The sequence below is a fragment of the Colossoma macropomum genome, unplaced genomic scaffold (assembly GCF_904425465.1).
Source record: "Colossoma macropomum unplaced genomic scaffold, Colossoma_macropomum, whole genome shotgun sequence".
In the NCBI taxonomy this organism is placed as follows: Eukaryota; Metazoa; Chordata; class Actinopteri; order Characiformes; family Serrasalmidae; genus Colossoma; species Colossoma macropomum.
In genome coordinates, this window is record NW_023494805.1 from 3,764,766 (window position 1) to 3,786,359 (window position 21,594).

The 21,594-nt window shown below is 38.2% G+C and overlaps 1 long non-coding RNA gene across 1 annotated transcript; it reads left to right on the forward strand.

The window, feature by feature from the left end:
* The first annotated feature begins 1,839 nt into the window (after positions 1 to 1,839).
* Positions 1,840 to 8,000, forward strand: LOC118826719. Its single transcript, XR_005008770.1, has 4 exons — positions 1,840 to 2,185; positions 3,708 to 3,831; positions 6,920 to 7,031; positions 7,144 to 8,000. It is a non-coding gene; the product is annotated as an uncharacterized LOC118826719 (long non-coding RNA).
* Positions 8,001 to 21,594: the final 13,594 nt, after the last annotated feature.

The window sequence follows — 21,594 nt, forward strand, 5'->3', positions numbered from 1 at the left end:
ACAACTACTCCATCCCTATAAACTCGTTCATACTCTCCATTCATCATCAGCCGGTTTACTGATCATTCCTCCATCCAACCTTCTTGGTTTCGGCGATCAAACATTTTCTAGATTTGCTCCTCATCTCTGGAACGTTGTCCTCGTGCACAAGTCCAGCAGTCTAGTTCTCTGTAAATCTAACCTCAAAGCTCATCTCTTCTCTCCAGCCTACAGTTTAGCACTGAACTAATCCTACCTTCTCATCACAGCTCTACCCTGTCTTCTTCTCTGTTGTCTGCTTCTGTTCTGTAGTGTTTTCTTGTTTTCGGGGATATGGGAAGTGGGGGGCTGCAGCACCTCCTGATTTCAGGACTACAACCTTTAACAATAATAATAATAATAATATAATAATATAATAAAAAAAAACGTTCAGTAAAGGCTCCTGTGTGCTTGTTTTGGGGAGGGGTTTGTATTTATTTTAAAAGTCTTCAGTAGCCGCTTTGTTTAAGTGACCGCTGTATTTTAATTACTGTGAGCTGAAGACTGTTGGCCGTCATGTCAAACACACTGAGGTCAACGTACAAAGAGATAATGTTATGAGTCCCAAAGCCAAATACTGCCTTTTAAACTTAAAAATAATCATCTATAGAAAAATGAAGTTTTTATCAACATTATCTCTCCCACTCAGAGTTTCAGTGTTAAATCTCAGTGTCTGACTGTGGACCTGACACAGTTACTGCACCACACATCAACAACCTGATTGGTTACTGCTCAGCTCATTTGCATAAAGTTCGTCCAGAATGAGAGAGCATGAGAAGTGATATATGAGTATCATGTATGTATTTTTTTATTAATATAGTCGTGTTTGGATTGAGTTAATCAGTAATCTGTACCAGAGTAAAGTACCTCTCTCAGCCCTGGTCCCTTAACAAGCTAACTTACTCTGCTTCACATCATCCAGCACAGTGTTTGAAATTGTAGTTTATAAATCTATAATAACATTTACTTCCTAAAACATAGAAATTGCTGTGTAACATTAATTAACCAGTGATAAAGGTCCATCTTTCCTGGCCCTAAAACAGACAGCAGGCTACATGCTGGTTTAGCTACATGCTGAAAGTGGTGAATACTGTGAGAGCGCCCCCTACTGTTTATCAGAGCGGCGCTGCTCCCCAGTTTCAGTCTCCATTTCCCAAACGCTTTAGCCGAGCGCGCTAACGTTACTCCTCCTAATAAACAGACACACGTTCAGCTCCGTCTCCTCATTATTCACCACCATCACTGTAATATTGTATCTGACGAGTTTTATCAATCATTAACACATGGAAGTAATAAGAGGGATGGTGGAGATCGAGTCTGCAGCATCTGAGTTTTGAAAAAATGCTGTTGGAAAAAAAACACAGGTCAAAGCACCATTTTCAGTGTAGATAAATGTAGCGTCATTATGCTGGTCCATTGTACTCTTTTTTGTGTTATATTGCACAATTATGTGTCAGTTTAGGAGCTGATCTGTTCAGACTGTCACATACAGATCACATTTAAAAGATAATCTGAACAGCCAAACAAAAAAATCAGATTGGGTGATAAAATCAGATTTGTGAACTACTGTGTGAACAAAGCCTGTCTGTCCTAAGTAGAGCAGCTGTACTCTATTATAGTCCAGTTTACAGGGTGAGTGGATTCACCTGTATATTAACTGTAATCTACTAACTGAAGAAAAATCTGTGTCAGGCAGCTCAGTTCCCTATAACACTATTCTCTCACAACGGACTGTTCTCCAGACTAGTAGCTCTACAGCACTCACAGTGTTAATGCTACTGCTGCCAGTAATGAGAGGGAGGAGCTGAAGTGTGGGGTCTCATACAGACCCTTACAGTTTAACAGATGAAGCTGATGTAATGTCTCTGATGTTTCTGAGAGTTTCCTCTGGGAGCTACGTTTGTTTGTGGTTTGTCAGAACTGAACTTTCCTCTTAACAGCACGTCTTCCGACAACTTTCAGTTCAACCCATCATCTTGTTTACTACATAAATACTGAACAGTGCAGTCCACACGTTTTGCTTTAGGTTCTGAGAAGAAATGTAAGTAGAAATTGATAATGTGGGTGCAGTTCTGAATTCCGGCCCCTAGGGGGCTCTAGTGTTTATTATATCTCTTCTGTTTTTGCCAACATTAAACAGTGAAGGCCTGTTGGACACTTTGTGAAGGTAAGTTTTGCTCAGTATCCAACAAAAATCTAACTTTATAAAAGCCATCTGAGCTGTAATCCTCTCTGAAAGGGTTCTAGATACATTCAGCAGATGTGCTCAAGTATCATTACATTCTTTATGTATGTAAGTTATGTACATTATTTTTTGATAAACTGTCACTGTTGGCAGAGACTGTCATGATAAGAGTGACAGCCAATCATAAACACTCTCAGCTATATATGTATGTTTATCTCTCTGTTGTTATTTGTTGTTTAATCTCTGTAGCTGATTTATGATCCTGTTTATCTGTGTATCAGTGTGTTATATAACTATATAACTGTGTGCAGTGTGAGGGTCTGGATCTGACTGTGTGGTGTTTGTTTAGAGAAGTTTGAGAAGCTTCTGTTCAGTTCTGTCTATAAACCAGCTGATTTCACAGCATTTATATGTGTGAATGTGAGTCTGATACAGAAATGAACAGCTGTAAATAATGAACCTCTGTAAATAATGAACCGTTAGACTGTGAGCTGTGAAAGTGAAGCGAACCTCCAGCAGTTTCTCGTCCCTCTTTTCCTTCCTCAGTAGGAAAAAGAGGAGGAGCTGTAGGCCTGTAATAACTTCGGCAGGATCTCACAGCATTAAAGAGCTCATATCCTACATTTTCTTGCATTTTATTTTTCTCCCTCAAGTCCACTTTTAACATTTGTATGAGTTTTTATATAAAAACAGTCAGAATTCATTTCTACATGATTATTTTCCAGCCTCTCTTTATTAAACAGGATGTTTTTGTTTCTGTTCCTTTAAGAAGGATATATGTAAATGAGCTCTATTCTGATTAGCTGCTCATTCAAAAAGCAGTCTGGGTTGAAACACTCCTTATACCTTCAGTGTGAGTGGGTGGTGCTAAACTGCTGTAGGCTGAACAGGTGGATGTATGTAAATGTGTTGATTATTGTAGCAGGATCTTTTTGCAGCTTAGTTTGCATACATGAAATGTGTGGACTGGGGAGTGAATAACACATTTGAAAGTGTGACAATGTTTACGTACTACATCAAAAAAAGTGGGGAAATTTCAGTTTTCGATAATACAAATATATGGAGTGTAGTCAGTATAATGTAGCAAGTGATATAGTGTCACTATATACTTTATCATATAGGTGTATAGAGGTAGATGGTAATATGTCCATCAGCTCTGGATCTTGTCTCGGTTAAAGGTGCTTTAGTCAATTTATTTCTTTTATTACTAGTGAAAATAAACTGGCCTCCTGCCAGTCGACTTTACACTGTTTTGTTAACCTAAGATGCAGTACTAAAAGTATTTTGGAGTGACTAAACTTAGTTGATAAAAAATTAAGATTGACTTAAAATTTCAAGTTGAGCTGACTTTTAATTATTTACAGTGTAGAAGCTTTTGTACAGTGAGTATCAACCATTACTAATTGTGCTGACTTGTGCTGAAATGTTTGATTGAATTGTTGCTGTTACTTTATTGAGTAACTGATTAATGATTTTTTTTTGCATGGCATGCTTCTCTTTACAGTTCAGATCAGATCATTGACGATGATCTCCTGGAGCTGAAGCTGCAGTCATGAGCATCCGTCCTCGTTCTCTCGTCCTGGGTCTGCTGATCATCTTCTCCTATCTGTTCTGTGCAGTGGCAGATTGTAAGTTTATCCTCAGGTTTGCGGCTCTTTCAAAGCACAGATTCATGAAGAGTTTTATTCCAAAATGCATTTGTTATGTTTTTGGATATAATATTTTTTGAAAAGAAGAACAGCAGAATTTTAATGGAAATCATTTTTATTTCTCTAATAAAGGTGGTATTAGTCATACTATAGCACTGATATGTGTTGTATGTATGAAGCCCCCACCCAATTATGTACATCATGATAAAAAAAAACAGAAAATGAAAAAGTGTTTTTTTTTTGGAACAAAACACTTCATTTGTATTTGTGAATAATCGCATCTGTTGCAACCAATGGTGGCTTTGTAATTTAATACTTATATTTATTTGAATTATTACTTTTGGTTAAGTTGCAGGACAGGGAAACTCAGCAGTAAGAACAAGAATTTCTGTTTTATGATCTTTCATAAATTCCAAAAATGACTATCTGATAAGCCCTGCATATAATACAGAATGGAGTTCAGTATGTAAATGACCAGCACACCTGTGAGTTACATTAAAAGTCTTCCAAGTTGCGCTTTAACCACTTGACCACCACTTCTGGTTTCACACTACAGGTAAAGTTGTCCAAATCTGATCTTTTTCTTCATACATGACACAGATTTACAGTTTTTATGAGGAATGTGACAATTTTTAATTCACTTTCATGTGTAGTACTCAAATCCGAAATGTATCTGATATGTGGCAGTGTGACCTCTATCTAAACAGCCAAACCAGAATTCATGCAACCTTTATATCAGTCCACCTCAATCTGACCTGACTGTTTAAAATGCAAGCAAATAGAACTTGCAGTTAGATTTGCACTGAAAATACAGACATATCTAGCTTGCTAAAACTGTTACATCGGTCATGCATTTTGCCAGACCAATCAGTGCAGAGTGCAACCTAAAGATATTGTTTCATTTTTGCAAATCACAACAATAATATTGTGTTATATGTCTTTATATTGTAATAAAATTTTGCAGTAAAAAAATTGACTGTCAACAGTCCTCTAGCAGTAAAACCACAGCTCCTGGAAAAACACTGCTCTATTGCTTCTAAGTGATAATCTGACTCTCCCCAATCTAGTAAAAAGTCAGCCATGCTGTTGTTAGAGCCCAAATTCAACCCCAATTCCAAAACGGTTGGGACAGTGTGTGAAATGCTAATAAAAACAGAACATACTGATTAGTAAATTCAGTTTGATCTGTATTAAATTGAAAATGGCACAAAGCACAATATTTGATGATTTAGTTAATGAACGCCATTGTTTTTTGTGAATACAGCCATGTTATTTTAATGTGCACAATGTTTCTTTGATCTGTTTTGTTGAAATAAGCATGGATGCCCACAATACACCTTTCCAATGAGCATCAGTCCATTTCAGATGAGCTTGAGCCCAGAGAAATCGGCAGTGTTTCTGGACATTCTTTATACATGGTTTCCGCTGTGTATAATACAGTTTTAACTTAAATTTGTGGATTCAGCGATGAACAGGGTTCATTACACAACATTCTTACTTGTAAATTGCTCCCAACTTTTTTGGAATTTGTTGTTAGAATTTGTTGTGTTGCAGAAAAACAAAATGCAATGATGTGCAAATCATTTAAACCCTATATTTGACTGAAAATAGTACAAAGACAACATCAAATTAAAATTTTAAAACTAGAAATTTTATTGTTTTTTGAAAAATATTTGCCCATTTTAAAATGGATGCTAACAACACGTTCCAAAAAAGCTGGGACGGGGGCAACAAAAAGGCTGGTACAGTTGTGTAATGCTAAAAAACACCTGGTGGTTAATTGGCAACAGGTCAGAATAAAAGAGCATCTCACAGAGGCTGAGTCTTTCAGAAGTAAAGATGAGGAGGGGTTCACCTCTCTGTGAAAGACTGCATGATCAAATAGTGCAACAATTAAAGAATAACATTTCTCAACGTAAAATAGCAAAGAACGTTTGCTTTTCATCATCTACGGTACATAATATCGTTAAAAGATTCAGAGAATCTGGAGAAATCTCTGTATGTAAGGGACGAGGCCGAAAACCAGTATTTACTGGCCGTGATTTTTGGGCCCTCAGGCAGCACTGCATTAAAAACAGACATGATTCTGTAGTGGAAATCACTGCATGGGCTCAGAAACACTTCTGAAAACAGTTTGTCGCTGCATCCACAAATGCTAATAAAACTGTAAAATGCAAAGAAGAAACCATATATAAACAGGATCCAGAAATGCTGCCACCTTCTCTGGGCCCGAGCTCATTTAAAATGGACCAAGGGGAAGTAGAAAGGTGTCCTGTGGTCTGACAAATCAACATTTGCAATTCTTTTTGGAAATCATGGACATTGTGTCCTCCGGGCTAAAGACCACTCAGCTTAGTATCAGTGCACAGTTCAAAAGCCAGTATTCATGATGGGGGCATTAGTGCGCATGGTATTTGTGATGTGCACATCTGTAAAGGCACTTTTAATGCTGAATGATATATACATACTTTGGCAACATATGCTGCCATCCAGACGACGTCTTTTTCATGGAAGGCCTTGATTATTTCAGCAAGACAATGTCAAACCACATTCTGCATGTATTACAGCGGCATTGCTTTGTATTAAAAGAGTCCAGGCGCTAAACTGACCTGCCTGCAGAATTTTGTGATTTTATACAAACACCTCAGTAAACAGAAAATATGACTTAAATGCCCTGAAAACACCCTTTGGCTCAGATCTCTTTAAAACACTGATGAATTGCTCTGAACTTCGATGGGAGGCCACAGCTAGGAAATGTGGTAATGTGGCCAGAAGCTCACGCTGCTTTAACAATGTAAAAAGTCTGTGCTAATTTGTGCCCCATGTGAGGTTGTTCCTCATGCTCCCCTAGTGTACTGTAATGTATGTGTGGATGAACTAACAGACTGTAACACAGCAGCTTTATTCACAGTATTAATAAGAAGAGTAAAGTTAGAGATGATCTCACCTGCTGTAGCATCATTACACTCACTAACACTGTCATCTACAGCTCACTTCACTACATCACCTCTTCACTCTTTACTACATCCTTCTTCATTTTATTCATCATAATATTATTTTCACACAGATGCAAATGCACCCCCGGAATGCTGTTTCAGTTTCTATACCAGTCCAATCCATCCATCTCTCCTTACTAAATACGAAGAATCTGACCCCAACTGTTCAAGAGCTGGAGTGGTGTAAGTTTTCTATATTTAATATTATTACTTTAAGCTGCTGTTCTCTGTTGACTCTTACTGTTGTCACTTTGACCCACTGCAAACAGTGATGCTGATCATTTCTTCACTGCAGTTTTACCATCAAGAAGGGTGTTCGTGTGTGTGTGGACCCCAGCTTTAAGTGGGTGAAGAGAGCCATGGACATAATCGATCGTCGAACTGAGGAAGGTTTAGACTCAACTCAGCTGAGTGGTTAAATCTTCCCTCTATTAATGGGAAATCAACTCCTTTTAATATTCCAGCTCTTTATTACTATAGCAGTGTACTCGTCTCTGATTGGGCGAAGGAATAAAGCTTTTCTGTTTTTTATTAAGTTACCTTTGAACATTAAGTACAGACTGGAGGAATGTGGTATATATCAGAATGAATCGAATGTAATAAATGTCTTTAATGTCTTATTAAAAGTATTTTTTATTCAGGATGATTTCTTTTCACACTTTTAAATATACAGAAAACATTTACAGATAATTGTGTTGAAGTCTGTAATCTGTGCCTGCACAAATGTAATAAATATAATAATATATAATGATTTTAATATTATAAAATCTACACCAACATTTTTCAATATTTCAAGTACTTTGGGATCAACAAGAGTTTATTAAATGAAGTCATATACTGTAATTCTCTGTTTAGACTAATATATATCAAGTTATGTGCCTTAAGATTAGAATATCATTTGATGAAGCACGTGTAATGTTAATTTTATAAGAATTGCACTCCTGATGTTCTACAGACTTTTAGTACTACAGCTCTGTTCATCATTCTGGACACATCAAAGTTACTTTATTTTATTTACAGCTTCTATTTCATGATTTGGGGTCTGAAATTGTAAAATATTATCATGTTTTCTTAACTCTTATGTGAGTGAGAGTTTCTGTCTTGTCACTTTTTTCTGTAATAAAGTAATAAACATGCTAAATATGTTACATATATGCTTTGTGTTTTCACACAGTAGTTTCAAATTTAAAAGCTTTGTAAATCTACAACATGTACATTTCAAAACTGCTGTTCCCAATTCTGCTATCAGTTACACAAAGATTTTAGAGACCAGTCTGTCACGCATTCGGTCAATTCTATGGAAGACACGGACTTCATCTCCAGAATCCTCTGGGAGATCACATGACTGAACATTCGCACTCAGAATCCAGCTCCGGAGAGAACTCCATTGCCCAGAATTAAATGGGGTCTTGTGTGACTTTGGACTTTCACCGCCGAACCTATCAGCGCTCTCAATCCCCTGAGTACTAACTATGTTCACCTGTGCATATGATCATATGACAGATAGTTAGCAGTATTTAAGCCCAGGCTTTAGTATGAAATCTTTGTGAGGTATTGTTTCCTAGAAACCTACTGAGCGGTATTTACCTGTTTGATTATACTCCGTGTTTTGACCTTTGCTTCGTTTGTTCTGTTTTTGACTTTTTGCCTCTTCCCTTGGTACTTTCACTGTTCTGACGGATCTGTGTTTTGACTTTTGGACTGTGTTTTTGACTTCGATTTGAGTTGTGCCCTTTTGCTTCCGGATGGTTTGTGGTTAATAAACCACCTTCATTTTTTCATCCGCAAGCGTCTGATTTTCTGTCACGGCGTCACACAGTCTCAATACTTTAATATTTCCCAGGTGGTTACCATGGAGATAAGAAGTGATACTGGAACAAAAGCTGCAGTGACAGAACTACTACACTGTTATATTTGTACACTGATGTCAGGGCTGCAACTTTATGATCATTTGAGCACAGTAAAGATGCATGTGTGCTTGTTTTGGAGTGGAGTTTGTATTTATATATTTTAGAAGTCTGCAGTCGCCCTGCTCTGTTTAAGGGAACGCTGTATTTTTATTACAGTGAGCTGAAGACAGTCATAGTTACCGGATAGTTCTGAGCCCCAAAGCAGCCTAATATTGCTTTATGAACTTAAAAATAATCATGTATCAAAATAATGAAGTTTTTATCAACATTATATCTCCCACTCAGAGTTTCAGTGTTAAATCTCAGTGTCTGACTGTGGACACGACACAGTTACTGCACCACACATCAACGACATGATTCGTCACAGCTCGGCTCATTTGAATAAAGTTTGTCCAGAATGAGAGAGCAGAGAGAGGATGTGAGTTTGATGTGTCAGCTGTTTGTGTCTCCTTCATAAATTAATAAAAAATGTAAATAAAATTTTAAAATCTAATAAAAGAGGCAAATAATTTTACATGACTTAAGCAACTTAAAATTTCAGCACCTCCAACTTAAAACATCTTCCCCCGTCCCTGTTTGTTTGTGTTCCGTGTTTTTTGTGTTTGTAAGCGTCGTTGGGCTCTTCAGAAGTGATATATGAGTATCATGTATGTATTTTTTTATTAATATAGTCGTTTTTGGATTAAGTTAGAGACTTTCTTAATAAGTAATCAGTAATCTGTACCAGAATAAAGTACCTCTCTCAGCCCTGGTCCCTGAACAAGCCAACTTACTCTGCTTCACATCATCCAGCACAGTGTTTGAAACTGTGGTTCATAAATCTGTAATAACATTTACTTCCTAAAACATTTAAAACGTAGAAATTGCTGTGTGACATAAACTAACCAGTGATAAAGGTCCATCTTTCCTGGTCCTAAAATAAACAGCAGGCTACATGCCGGCTTGCTGTTTCTGCACAGGGCACAAGCTAATGCTAACATTGGCACACTAGCTCTCCATCTTTTCCTTCGAGCTGTGGCCTCACTTCATGTATTCAAATACACAATATACAGAAATCAAACAGCTCTTATTATGAAGAGCAGTGAACAAAGAAAAAGACCCTGCAGTAGAATTAGAGCTGTGATGCGTTCCATTGCCATGGTAACTGTAGAACCACACTTTAGTGATGTCATACACCAATTAAGACATCAGGGGCCGAATTACAAAAACTTTTCACAAAAAATCTTTTCATCTTAACTTAAGATCTGACAGGCCAAGATATGATTTTTCACAAATTCGTATTACAGAAGCAAATCTGATCTTAATTTAGGAATCTGATCTTACAGCATTGTTTCTTATCTCAAGCTAGAAAATCTTAACTGATTCAATTGAAGCTGACAATCAATAGTTGTGTCTGTTGCCTAGCAACTTACCATACGTGCACAACTGAAACTTAAACACATAATCAAGTTAGTTAGTCAGACAGCTAATGTTAGCTACCGTTACCAAGGTAAAGAAGGTCAAATAAAACTAATGTGTGATAAACTGTAAGTAGTGTATACTGTGAGAGCGCCCCCTGCTGTTTATCAGAGCGTCGCCGTCTCCAGTTTCAGTCTCCATTTCCCAAATGCTTTAGCCGAACGCGCTAACGTTACTCCTCCTAATAAACAGACACGTGTTCAGCTCCGTCTCCTCATTATTCACCACCATCACTGTAATATTTCATCATCAACATTAACACACGAAGGTAATCAGAGGGACGGTGGAGATCGAGTCTGCAGCGTCTGACATGAAATGCTGTTAGAAAAACCCTCACAAGTCAAAGCTCCGTTTTCAGTGTAGATAAATGTAGCGTCACTGTGCTGGTTATAGTGAACTGAGCTGCCTGTCACTGCATAAAACAATAGAAACAGGTTAAACAGAAGTTTAGACGCTCTGAGTTTATCTTAAAGTTAAGAAAATATTTAGGATATTTTGGCAACTTAGGATGTTTCTGTAACACCGTTTTCTTATCTGGAAATAAGAGAAGATTATAGACTTAAGAACTGTTGTTATGTAATGGCTTCTGTCCTAACTTCAGTCTTAACTGAAGTTGCCATGACAACAAAGTAGATAAGATATGATCTCAGATTTAGGAATTTTCTGTAATCTGGCCCCTGGTGTCCAGATTTTTCTTCAGTTAGTAGATTACAGTTCATATACAGGTGAATTCCAGTCGCCCTGTAAAGTGGACTATAATAGAGTACAGCTGCTCTACTGAGGACAGACAGGCTACGTTCACACAGCAGGTGAAAGTGTTAGTCTGAACAGATCAGCTCCTAAACTGACCCAGAGAGCAAAAGAACAGAGCGTCATGCTGCTTCACGGCTCATCCAGAGGTAAACAATCACAACTGCCAACGAACGCCAGTCGCTCCCGGAGGATCAGCTTCATCTTCACCAGCATCACAGGAGCATCATGAAGCCTCACTGACTGACAGCTGGGCTCATCACCCAGAATGTGTTTGACCCGTAAAAAGGGCGCGGTCACTTCTTTGGTTCTCCTTCTTTAAACTCTGCTTTCAGACTTTTAACTGTTCTCTGACGCTGCAGCCTCGTTCTCCTGCGGCCGCTATCGGACATTTCTTTAGAAACCTCTTCAAACACGGAGGGTTTTAGAGTCTTTTCTAATTTAGTACAGAAACATCAGACTAAATGTTTATGAGTCTCAGCAGAGTGAAATTATGACGAATGTCGAGTTGGATTGACGTAAAAGTGATCTCACCTCATTATGAGCAGCTCTTTGGGGAATTCTGCTTTTGGACACTTTGGTACTGTTTGGAAATGATTGTGCAATATAACATCAGAAGGAGAGCGTAGTGGCAGTAACATCATCACTGTGAGTTGGCTTTGCTGTAGAGTTAGTCGTGTGGAGAACAGTCTATTTCGAGAGAATAGTGTAGTAATGAGAGTGAGGAGTTGAAGTGTGGGGTCTCATACAGACCCTCACAGTTTAACAGATTAACACAGATGAAGCTGATATAATGTCACTGATGTTTCTGAGAGTTTCCTCTGGGAGCTACATTTGTTTGTGGATTGTCAGAACTGCACTTTTCTCTCAACAGCACATCTTCTAACAAATAGTTAGTATGGCTGCAGTTCTGGATTCTTGCCTCTAGGGGGCTCTAGTGTTTATTATATCTCTTCTGTTTTTGCCAATATTAAACAGTGAAGGCCTGTTGGACACTTTGTGAAGGTAAGTTTTGCTCAGTATCCAACAAAAATCTAACTTTTTAAAAGCCATCTGTGCTTTAATCCTCTTTTAAAGGGTTCTAGATACATTCAGCAGATGTGCTCAAGTACCATTACGTTCTTTGTGGAAAGTTTTGTGCATTATTTTTTAATATCCTGTCACTGTTAGCAGAGACTGTCATGATAAGAGTGACAGCTACTCACAAACACTCAACTATATCTGTATGTTTATCTCTCTGTTGTTGTTTAATCTCAGTAGCTGATTTATGATCCTGTTTATCTGTGTATCAGTGTGTTATATAACTATATAACTGTGTGCAGTGTGAGGGTCTGGATCTGACTGTGTGGTGTTTGTTTAGAGAAGTTTGTGAAGCTTCTGTTCAGTTCTGTCCATAAACTGTGAGCTGTGAAAGAGACTCTCCAGCAGTTTCTCGTCCCTCTTTTCCTTCCTCAATGGGAAAAGAGGAGGAGCTGTAGGCCTGTGATAACTTTGGAAGGATCTCACAGCGTTAAAGAGCTCATATCCTACATTTTTCTTGCACTTTATTTTTTCCACTTTTAACATTTGTGTGTTTTTTTTTATATAAAAAGTCATAATTCATTTTATTTTCCAGCCTCTGTTTATCTGTTTACTAAACAGGACGTTTTTATTTCTGTTCCTTTAAGACTGATATATGTAAATGAGCTCTATTCTGATCAGCTGCCCATTCAAAAAGCAGTCTGGTTTGAAACACTCCTTATACCTTCAGTGTGAGTGGGCGGGGCTGAACTGCTGTAGGCTGAACAGGTGGATGTATGTAAATGTGCTGATTGTTGTGACGTCACAATAACAATGAATTTAAGGCAGGATCTTTTTGGAGCTTAGTTTAAACCAGTGTGGTTGCAGAGATGGTGCTGTGATTTTCTCTAAAGCCACCTTATTTAAAAAAAAAAAAAAAATCAGTTTTCCATAATATCGGCCTTTTAAATAAAACTCATATAGTCAATGTAATGTAGCAGGTAATGTAGTATCACTAGACTATATTTTATAGGTGTACAGTGGTAGACACAGTAGTAGCTCTATGAGGCCTCAGTCTCATCTTAGTTAAAGGCTCATTAGTCATTTTTTTCCTTTATTATTAGTAATAATAGAGCCTGCTGTCAGTCAAAACAGGCTTTAAACTAGTTTGTTTTTATCTCTGTTACTTCATATTGATACCCCAGTGAAACAGGAAGTTGGGAAGCTCCTGAAGAGTTCCATTCTGAAGACCTAAGAAGGTTAAATATAAATGTGATGTTGCTGTTTTTGGAACAAAACCTCGTATCTCCAAAATGGTAACTTTACAGGAGAAGGAAAAACCTACTCTACTTTTAATGTAAGTCAATGGAACCAGACTTTTTTCCAAGTCATTTTGGGCCGTTTTTTTTGGTCCATCCATCATGAAATGGACACACAGTGTAAAGGGCAACAGTTATTTTCAAATCATGTGAAAAACTGAAAAACTTGGAGAGCAAAAATGGAGATACGAGGTTTTGTTCCAGCAGCAGTGTTCATTAGTATTTCTAGGGCTGCGATAACTGAAATTTAGCTAATTAACAACAAATAAGTTTTTTCATGACTTTTATCCACCTTTATTAAGAGTCTCTATAATTACTAGGACACCTTTGATTGTGGTTTACCAGTAATGTGTCTTCATCAGTGCAGAGATGTTTGGCTCAGATTAAAGGCTGAGGGTCAGATGGTATTTTCCTCTTTACAGTTCAGTTCAGATCATTGATCATCACTTCCTGGAGCTGAAGCTGCAGACATGAGCGTCTGTCCTCGTTCTCTCCTCCTGGGTCTGCTGGTCATCCTCTACCTTCAGTCCTGTGTGGTGGGACAGAGTAAGTTAAAGCTCATCCTCAAGGTTTTGGCTCTTTAATACCACAGATTATTATATGAAGATTTTCCAAAATGCCGTATGTATTTTTAAATATAACATACACTCTTAAATATGGTTCTTCAAGGGGTCTCTAGTAAAGAGAATGGTTTTAAATAGAACCATTAATACTCAAAGAACCTTTTGCTTGATGCTGTAGATGATTCTGTATAGAATCTTTTTTGAAAAAGGTTCTCTTTAGCAGTAATAAGGGTTCTGGTATTGTTACAATCTCATATCATAACAGACCCTGTTCTGGAGTTTTATATGGCTTCCACTGTGCACAGTAGAGTCTAGGGTTAACTTGTATTTGTGGATGCAGTGACACACAGTATGTATTGGTCAGTCAAAGTGTTGAGCCCATTCGGTGATCTCCATCACAGGAACATGCAGGTTTTTAATGCAGTGCTGTCTGAGGGACAGAAAACGATGGCCTTGTCCTTTACACAGAGATTTCTCTGGATTCCCTGAATCTGTTGATGATGTTATGCACTGTAGTGAATGTCTAAAATATCTAAAACTCTTGCAATTTCTGGCTGAAGAATGTTTTAAAGTGTTGTATTTTTAGTCTTAAAGGACTGAGCATTTCCTGAAAGCTACTTTTATACCCAAGCATGACTGCATCACATGTTTAATGTCTTTTGAACATCACACAACGTTCTGAGTCATAAATTGCTCCTTTCCCAACTTTTTGGAATGTGTTACGGATACCAATTTCAGAATGAGTGTATATTTACAAAAACAGTGAGATTGATAAAACATTAGATAACTTGTCTTTGTACTGTTTTGGTTCAAGCACAGCTCAAAGTAGAGATATAAATCACTGCTTTCTGTTTTTATTTGCATTGTGTTACTACTTTCAACTTTTTTGGAATTAGGTTTGTATTGTCACTCTCATTTTTTGCTCAGATAACTATTATAGTGAATATAAGAGTATGAATAAATTAGCACATACTGTTTCCCTCACTCAGACCGTACTGCAGTGTACTGTGTGTGTGTATGTGTGTGGATGAACTAACAGACTGTAACACTGCAGATTTATTCACAGTATTAATAAGAAGAGTAAAGTTAGAGATGATCTCACCTGCTGTAGCATCATTACACTCACTAACACTGTCATCTACAGCTCACTTCACTACATCACCTCTTCACTCTTTACTACATCCTTCTTCATTTTATTATTATTATTATTTTCACACAGATGGAAAAACACCAAAGGAATGCTGTTTCAGTTTCTATACCAGACCAATCCCTGTAGCTTTCATTAGGGAGTACGAAGAAACGAACCATGACTGTGAAAGAGCTGGAGTGTTGTAAGTTTTCACCCCCGTCCTTTATGAATATTAGAGTAAGACAAACTATAATATAGTTATTTTAAGCTGCTGTTTGTTGACTCTTACTGTTTTCACTTTGACCCACTTTAACTTTAACATTGCAAACTTTTACTGAACGTTTCATTGTATCAGTTTGTACAATTAAATGATTATGATATATGATCTGTTAGCCTGAAACACTGATGCTGATCTTTTCTTCACTGCAGTTTTACCATTAAGAATGGCTATCGTGTGTGTGTGGACCCCAGCTTTAGGTGGGTGCAGCGAGCCATGGACACAATCGATCATCAAATTGTGGAAAGTTCAGACTCAACTTTGCTGAGTGATTAAATCTTCTCTCTATTCATGGGAAATTAACTCCTTTCCACTTTCCTGCTCTTTATTACTACAGCAGCGTACTCGTCTCTGATTGGGACGAAGGAATAAAGCTTTTCTGTACCTAAAAAAAAAAAAACTGAATGTGATTTTATGTAAGGCAGAGTTTAATGTCTTCAGTGTCTTATTTACAGAACATTTTACATCAGCATGCAATACATGGAAGACATTTAAGTATAGACCCCAGAGAGTTTTCCATTTTTCCATGTGAATTTTGGAAATGTACATTTAAAAAAAAAGTAAAGGCAAAAAAAATATATATAGTTAGAATTTTACATGAAATTTTACATTGTTGGAAGAGGTGAGAACATGATTTGTTTGATGATATAGCTGGTATGAAAGTCACGTGTTTCCACTTTATCTTATGATAACAAACACAGCAGCAGATGAAAATAATCTCAAAATCATGTAAACCGTACTAAATAACAAACTGAGACTTAGCCCTCAATGCTACATCAGGACTGACGTTTTTTGGGGTTCAGTGGATGATGGCAAAGTTGGAGTTAATGCAGCCCTCATTGAAGGGATCACTGCCCACTTCTGTCCACCCAGCATCTGTGACCTCTTAGAGCAACTGATAGAGAGCTCCTCTCAAAACTGCCCTACTGAGAGAAAATAAAGGCTCATTTTCTCCAGCTCGGTAAACGAGACTCTTGACTTACACGTCACAGTCATGTGACCTCGTCTTCAGGAATTTCCATAAAAGAGTGGTTGGTAGAAACACTGATTAATTAGTATTTTCTTACTTAAAATCAGCATTTTAATTTACAGTTTGAATAGAAATCCTGCTGCCGGGGTGTCAAACAGGGTTCCATTTGACTCACAGTTCTACTGAGTGTAGCATTCAGCCTCCATAAACACACCTGTTTCAACTCACCAGCTAATGAGTAAGACCTTCGTGAGATCTCTGCAGAGCTGTAACCTGGTAGGAACCCAGTCTGACACAGGCTAATGTTTTCAGCTAGACTTCATCCATTTCACAACAACAGCTATTCTACAGAGAGATTCACTCGAAAGAGGCCCCAAATATTCTGTAATGACTCTCTCTGGGATGAAGGAATCTGAACGAAACAATGTGCTTCGAACAAGCCGGGATGCCCCTGAGTCAGAGCGATGAGGTAGGCGCATGACTGCCATCACTTCCAGCATCACATGTAATGCAATCGATTACACACATGTCAAGGTATGTAGTGTATTTTTTGGTTCAGATTGCTTCATCCTAATGGGGGTTACAACAGAATATTCGGGGCCTCTTTCAAGTGAATCTCCCTGTAGTTTACTTCATCCTGCAACATGTTGACTAGATACATTTCTTTAGGTTCCTTTTATTTATTTATTTATTTGTTTGTGTGTTTGTCTGTTTGTTTATACATGACTACACATGGACCAACAACACGCTGCTTCAGTCTCTATAATAGACCAAACCCAGTAACATTGAGTGTATGAAAAAATAAAGATCTGACTTTCCCCAATAAGCCCACATAAATCTAAATAAACATATATTTTATTATTTTGTAGTGATATATCTAATAATGATTAATCTCTGATTAATGATTTGAGATGTAATCGATGAGTTTCTGCTGCTGTGTTTGTTATCATAAAATAGAGTGGAAACGTGACTTTGATACCCACTACATCATCACTTATTAACAAAACAAAAAAATTTTCACCTCATTCAACAATATAAAAATTGAAAATTATATATATAAATAAGGGGCGGCACGGTGGCGCAGTGGTTAGCGCTGTCGCCTCACAGCAAGAATGGCCTGGGTTCGATTCCCAGCCGGGCGACCAGGGTCGTTTCTGTGTGGAGTTTGCATGTTCTCCCCGTGTCTGTGTGGGTTTCCTCTGGGTACTCCGGTTTCCTCCCACAGTCCACAAACATGCAGTCAGGCTGATTGGACATGCTAAATTGCCCCTAGGTGTGAGTGAGTGTGTGACTGTGTATGTCTGTCTGCCCTGCGATGGACTGGCGACCTGTCCAGGGTGTATCCTGCCTTCCGCCCAGTGACAGCTGGGATAGGCTCCAGCACCCCACCGCGACCCAGAAGGATAAGTGGTTTAGAAGATGTATGTATGTATGTATGTATATATAAATAAATAATATATACATATTTTAAAAACCTGTATTTTACCTTAATACATATATAACAGGCATTTCTATGTGTTATGGTTGTGGGGCAATCTCATCTTATGGCCTGTTGTATGTAGCAATATCAGTACGGTATTGGAAAAAGGGAGAAAGAGTGATCAGAGCAGTGTAAAAATAAATTCCAAATTTCAAATTAAAAAATAAGTAAATTTAATGTACCAACCAAATGTCATATGTATATGTGTGTATATATATATATACTTGTTACTCAGCCAGTGTTTGCAGGTCTGGTGGACCCACCGTGTTACTTAGTACATTTATTTTTTTAATCAAAATACCAGATGTTTACTTTATCCCAACTGTCAGCAATAAAGACAGCACATATGGTTAATATTTACCATTTACCGTTAATATTTACCATTTACCTGTTAGTTATCTATACACAATAGTGCCGCAACTAAGAATGGTGAAAATACTTAGATCAGGAATTCTTTCTCACATCTTCCTCTCTCTCTCTCTCTCTCTCTATGTCTCTCTCTCTCATACACACACACACACGCACACATTATGGTTGGTCATGGTAAGAAAGTCAGACATAACATAGGCAACATCATCTCACACTGACCTCAGCTTCAGATGGTGGTTCTGTGGGTCTGTGGGCTGAAGGGACTCCAGCCTCCTCCCCTCCTCCTGAATCCGGCTCTGGCTGCAGAAGCTGGGCTTCTTCTGATGTGTTGTCTTCTCTGGATTTGAGGTCTCGCCAGCAAGTCATGTAGGAGGAGAACAGAGTGAAGGGGCACAGCAGGTCCAGTGGAACTGAACACCACATGTGTACTATAATGCGTAGGGGGGTCTGTACAGTTTGAAAACACTGAAAATGTACTCGTTTATATGTTCTTCACAGAAAATAAGCAAAGGTCAAGAAGTTTGAGGTTAAAATGATGGTAAATCGCTTCATTTTTCTTTTGGTAAACATTGAAAACGGGTCTCACAGACCTGAACACCAAACAAGGGATATAAGGGTTCTTCTATTGTAACAAGCTTGATATCGTAACAATAGCAGAACTCTTTTGGGTGCTATATAGAACCTTCTTGAAAAGGGTTCATATACAACACATCCTCCATCAAACATAGAACCATTCTCTTTACTAAACAGTCCTTACAGACCCATATTTTTAGAGTGAAACTCTATGAACACTGAGCGAAAGTGTGTGAAGGCCAGAGTACAGTGAGAGGACAAACACGAACAAGCATGAACGTTCTGAATGTCTGCAGTTGTTCTTAGAACATCCAGAAATGGAACCCAAAAGTCAAATGAACCAGATGAGAGCGAAAGAGAGAACTTTCTAGAGTCTGTTAACTACCAAACACTGGCACAGTGAAGCACCCAGACGCCTGTGTGTGTTTGTGTTGGTCCGTGTTTGTCCAGTCGATGTACTCTGGCCTTTAAACTCTGAACATGTACAGAAACGTCGCAAACATCAGAGGAGCTGTTTTCACTGGAGATTCAATCTCTTCATCAGATACATCATACAAGACCTTTCATCATGAGATCTACCTTAATTAGCATCTACATTTAATTAACATCTATATTTAATTAACATCTACATTTAATTAACATCTACCTTTAACATCAGTCAGTCCACTGACCACTTTGCTCGAACTTGTGCATCACAAATAGATAAACAGGTGGCTCCCTCTGCTGGTGAGAAAATGAAATCTCTAGTTGGTGTTTAGGGAAAAAAACAAACACGCAGAGATGACAGTAAAAGATGCTTTACAAGTACAAGCTTTAAGAGAAGAATCAGCCATTATGTACGACATTCTGACCACCTCCTTGTTTCTGCACTCATTGTCCATTTTTATCAGCTCCACTTACTATATAGGTGCACTTTGTAGTTCTACAGTTACAGACTGTAGTCCATCTGTTTCTCTGATACTTTGTTAGCCCCCTTTTACCCTGTTCTTCAGTGGTCAGGACCCCCATGGACCCTCACAGAGCAGGTACTATTTGGGTGGTGGATCATCCTCAGCACTGCAGTAACACTGACGTGGTGGTGGTGTGTTAGTGTGTGTTGCGCTGGTATGAGTGGATCAGACACAGCAGTGCTGCTGGAGATTTTAAACACCTCAGTGTCACTGCTGGACTGAGAATAGTCCACCAACCAAAAACATCCAGCCAACAGCGTCCTGTGGGCAGCATCCTGTGACCACTGATGAAGGACTAGAGGATGACCAACACAAACTGTGCAGCAGCAGATGAGCTATCGCCTCTGACTGTACATCTACAAGGTGGACTGACAAGGTAGGAGTGTCTAATAGAGTGGACAGTGAGTGGACACAGTGTTTAAAAACTCCAGCAGCACTAACACACTAACACACCACCACACACACACACACTTAGCAATTAATGGTTTAGTAATATTAGGTAAAGAGTAATTAACGGTCAAATATGCAGAGACAGCTCTGAGGACAGAGATGGGAAGCTGAATATGTGAAGGTGAAGGAAAGTGGACTGTGTTCCATACAGCACTGCACAGTGGAGGTAAAGTGTAATGATAAATCAGTGGATTAATTAGTAGATAATAAACGAGGCTGACCCATAAGTACTAGTTAGTCCTCAGTTATGTGTTTATATGGGTAAACACACACATCAGATCATTAGCAGTGTAATAATCAGCAGTTAGTCCACAGTGAATGAGTTAATAAGCTATGAACTCATAACTAACTATCAGTTAACAGTGCACTCGGTTACTAAATACTGTTTAGTCAGTTGCTATGTAATAACTAATACTTAATGAACACAAATATTATATAAATAATGACTTATTAATGACGTAATTAATATTTAGTCAGTGATCCTTAGTGTAAAGTCCTACAGTTATCAAGTGCACTACAAATTTTCTGGTGTTCTAGCTGATCCAGGGTCATGGAGGTAGAACACTTCTTCCCGGAAACATAGTTTGTATTTATTAAGATAACGGATGAGTTGGTTACTAATGCCTTTTTCATAAACTTTGAAGATATATGGAAGAATAGATGTAGGCCTGTAATTGGAGAATCCTGTTGGGTCATCTGATTAATATAATGGCATCACTTTCAGTGCCCATTTCAGCTCATCAGGAAATATTCCACAGCTTAAGGATTGGTTGAAGTAGGGTGAAATAAGGTGAAGGTTTAGGTAATTAGAAATTTCTTTAATAACACTGGCTGTAAATCATCCAGACCAGCAGCCGTGTTCTTGAGTTTGTTCATAACATTGTTCAGTTCCACTAAAATTACAGGCCAGAAGTTGAAAGCATTAAGTGCCAGTGACGGGTCTAGTAGTATGACAGCTTTTTAGAGCCACTGTTAAAAAATAAAATAACTTTGAGAATCAAGTCGTATTTTCAAGAATAAAATTGTAATATTTTGAGAAAAAAATATTATTTCAAGAATAATATTTTGAGAATAAAGTCGTAATATTTTGAGAATACAGTTGTAGAATTACAACATTAAAGTGGGATATTACCAGGAAAATGGCAATATTGTGGCCAAAGCCTTCGCAAAGGGAAGCAGCACCTCCTGGTGTTAAATGAGGAGTGGTGAGTTGGTGGAGTTATACTTTCATATCGATTCACCCATAAAGAAACACTCAGTCTCCCTGTCTCTCCTGCACATCAGCACCAGCCTGTTATAGTATAAGAACCAGCTGAAACGGCTGAGCAGGAAACTGAGTTTATCTAGAATAAAGAGCCGGACGGACTCGGAGGAAACTGTGTTTATCTAGAATAAAGAGCCAGACGGACTCGGAGGAAACTGAGTTTATCTAGAATAAAGAGCCAGATGGACTCGGAGGAAACTGAGTTTATCTAGAATAAAGAGCCAGATGGACTCGGAGGAAACTGAGTTAATCTAGAATAAAGAGCCAGACAGACTCGGAGGAAAC